Source organism: Octopus bimaculoides, chromosome 10 (assembly GCF_001194135.2).
Source record: "Octopus bimaculoides isolate UCB-OBI-ISO-001 chromosome 10, ASM119413v2, whole genome shotgun sequence".
Lineage (NCBI taxonomy): Eukaryota > Metazoa > Mollusca > Cephalopoda > Octopoda > Octopodidae > Octopus > Octopus bimaculoides.
Genome location: NC_068990.1, coordinates 20,032,001 through 20,036,101, shown reverse-complemented (window position 1 = coordinate 20,036,101; position 4,101 = coordinate 20,032,001).

The window sequence follows — 4,101 nt, the reverse complement described above, 5'->3', positions numbered from 1 at the left end:
TATATATATATATATATATATATATATATATATATATATATATGTATGTACGTATGTATATATATGTGTGTGTGTGTGTGTGTACACAAATACGCAAATACACATATTTAATCACAGTGTTTAGAAAGTCATATGTATTCCTATACATCTGAGGGAAACTAACCAGGAGAGGGAGTGCTAGTATTACAGTTTGCTTATCATTTGGTCGGAATCCACATTTGGCGAGTTGGCGGTGCGCGAAACACACGTACAAAGCAAAAATAAGCAAAGTGCTCTGTTTATTAAATATTTTGTTACTTCACCCTACGCTTCTTCCATTCACAAGAAAATAACATAAATTATATAAACTACATAATCCAGTTACATTGTCACACCTTCCTTCAAAAAAGCTTATCTCATTTTCTGAATTGTATTGGATTGATGACAGTTCGTTAAATTTATCGATCCCGCATATAATATTTACTTATGAATAATCAAAATATTTTTGAATGATCAGTCGACATTAATGTGACAGCAGAAGAAATTGGATCCATTTTCAGCTCAAATCAAATATTCTATGTACCTTGAAAATAAAAAAAATTAAGAGCTTTTGTAACAACAATATATTTAGAGTTTTTGTAACCATTGGCCTCAGCAAGCCTCACTAGTTGTGATTCCACGATTCTAAAATCTCAGCGTATAAAATTACAGCTGCGAGATGCATTTAGAAATGTCTTTTTCGTATCAACGAGTCATTAAAGAATTTGCGTAGGTAGAATTAGAGAAAGAATTCTAGCCGTTACTTAAAGGTTAATGTACAGTTATGTCTTTTTACACATAACTATCCAGAGTTCGACTTGCTTCAAATATAACATGTCCAAATCTCGAATTATTTCAACAAAAGTTTAAGACTATACCTCTCAAATTATACCGATACACTGCTACAGAAATCTAAAATTAATACAAGTTGTTGCATTTTATAGACAATCACAAAATCAATATCTTACAATCAGACAATCAAAAAATCAATATCTACCTTCTGCCGTCATTTCTTTTTATTTAATTGGAGTGGTGTAAGTCATTGCTGAATCATCGAGATTTGAAACCGGAATGTAAAAGGCCGAAGCTAAATACCACAAGGTGTTTTATAAGAACTCTCAGAGATTTCACCCAACGACCGTCTCACGCGCGCAAGTATAGAAATTGTTCATTATTTGCGTGTTGTGGCAGTCTGGATAACTTTGAAATAGAGAATAAGATATCAAGAAAGCTGGATAAAAAGGAATTGAAAGATTCATTGTTAATTTTAAATAAGATTGGGCAGATCAATGGTGCCTTCATTGCTGAAAGCGAGAATAACGTTGACTTGAGAAATAAGATATCTAAAGAATAGAATACTACATGACATAAAATGAAATCGAAGAGAGAAAGCATTCTAAACAGTATCTCATTCACGTGGGAGATGCATTGAAAATAACTATTCTAGAGGAATATGGAGGAATGATAAAAAAAGAAATAAAAAAAGGTTTTGGTGACAATAGACCATATATTAAAATCTTTGCACGCAAAGCTGAAAATACAGCAGGAGTATTTGATATGCTTTTACTTAACATTATGTAGAAGGTAACTAAATTCTATAATACTTCTTGAGCTGGACTGTAGAGAGATAAAGAAAATGAAAGTAGTATTACTAAGAATAAATCTAGAAGAAGGTGATAGAAATATACTCCTGCAGTTACCGTATTAAATTGGCGAAAGCTGTTAAGTGAAATATATATTTAAATATAGCAAATGTAGTAAATATGTAAGATTTTCCTTTTACTATTGAGAAAACCGAGAACATTGAGATTAAAGGAGGAGCACAAATGTCAAGAACAAGCCGTACAACAAAAGAGGAAATAGTTTCAAAGGCACTAATGAAGAAAAACCTATTTTGGAATATGTGAATCAATGACCATAATTTTTAAAATCTGTCTTGAACCTGCGCCAAACCTAGGTGTGGTGTAGAGAAACGAAAGGAATATTGGGAATAGCGTTTTTCATTAACTAACATTAAATCGTTTAAATCTTATTTCTCAGCAGATTTTAAGTAGTACTTCATTTGCAGGCAAATAATGGGTTCCATGTTGAAGCAACGTGCCAATATAGAGTACTTGACGAAAGTGGAGAGAAGCTATCCAGCATCCATAGAAAGTTGAAAGCATTTTTATAGAGATAACGCTATTCACAACAGTATGCACAGATGAATAAATAAGGAAATACCTAAATAGAAGAAACTTTTCGCATCGGGGAACTATCAATTGCGCCCACTGATGTGAATCCCCAGCGCGTATCGAACTCTTTCGCCCAGATAATCTGTGATCTTTCTGTTGACTTTGGAACATTTGGACTGTGATCGCTATGAATCACAGCAGATAGTGGAATTGCGCGATTATCGGAAAGTGAGCGGAAGTGGGTGCTCCGTGAGTTGACACCCGATTTGCCGGAGGGAAGCCAATTTAGAGACGATTATTTTTCCGATTTCATGGCAGAGCTTAAAACTGGAGTGTATCCTTGTAAGCAGAAGAAGTTTCGCTCTATGGTGTGACGCCACATCTCTTTCCGAGAGCCAGCATTTAGAGCAGAATATCATGGTGAATGCTTATTGTAAGTTCAATGCTTTCATTTTCTTCGATGGTGTGGTACATCGCGACTCATAACGCTTGAAGAAATCATTTAGAATAAGAATCCGATCAAGAATATGAAATGGATCTACGCATAATGCCTGACCGCATTCATCTTCCAACACAAATCAGACAATTTGAAAATGTGGCTGGTCACAATTGGCGCCTCAAACATGCACTACGAATCTGGCGACATCTGACTTCCACTTGTTTTGTCCAATGACGGACAGTGATCCAGGACAATTATTTGGTGACGCGGGTGAAGCAAACTGAAATTAGAAAATTAGTGCTACACAGCAAATCTGGAAGTTTTCGAAGGGTGGGGACAAATTATTGGGAAAATGAATCGCTTGTGATAGAGACCTAGTGAGTCTAATCACAAAGTAAAAACGTTTTAAATAACAGAGATACATTGCTTGAGAATGGTCAGAAACTGATCAGATTGAGAACAACTGCAATATAGTGCTGGTCGACATCACTACAATACGCTATGTTATTCAAACCCTAACTGCACCCCTGACTTATAGTCTATCCTCTCTAAGCAATGTCGAATATAGTGCAGGTTGTTCAGGAGAAATTGACCGGAAAATATCAATATTATATTATATTACTGCAACAACTCAACCCAAAAACAAATGCGCGCGCACAGAGAGTGAGAGAGAGAGACAGAGAGAAAGAGAGAGAGTGAGAGAAAGAGTGGGGAGAGCAATATTCATATTTCCTGATCAAGAAAGACAGAGAGTTAGTATTTATCATGGCTAATTGAGAAGTGTCTATATTTGTTCAGTGAAGTATTTTGGATTAACTATCGAAAATGGTTCCCATTCAGACAGAGACTTTGACAATAACACCAAGGGAGATAATCGAGTGAGTAACTGAGAGCAGAGTAGTAGAACGGTGTCAGTTTCTAGTCTGCTAAGATCAGTTTGAATGTGATTGAAAAGTGAGGAGACCTGGTACTAAATCCCCAGTTAAAAATCACTCGAATTAATTTGTGTAGAACGCTTTAGTAGTAGTAGCAGTAGTAGTAGTATTAGTAGTGGTAGCAGCAGTAGCAGTAGAAGTAGTTTCAGCAGCAGAAGAAGAAAGGGAAGAAGAATGAGGAGAAAAAAAGAACAACACGGGCTCAAGGTGCTACACAGTGCGACTGAACCCGGAACCATGTGGTTGGGATGCAAGCTTCTTACCACACAGCCACTCCTGCGCTTATGTTAATATTTTTAATGTTTTGTGGTATTCAATGTCTAATAGTTTTATGTGAAATATCACAGTATTCTGCATTACAGAAATGAGAAATATTTCCTTCGACTGGAGTCCTGTATTTTTAATCTGGGTTTATTGAAAATCTGGTTAGTATGTATATCTAACATAAATGGAATGCTAATCATATGTAGATTAAATCAACCACAACAACAACAAAATCTGTCTGCAAAAACTGAAGAAATGAGCTTTATATATA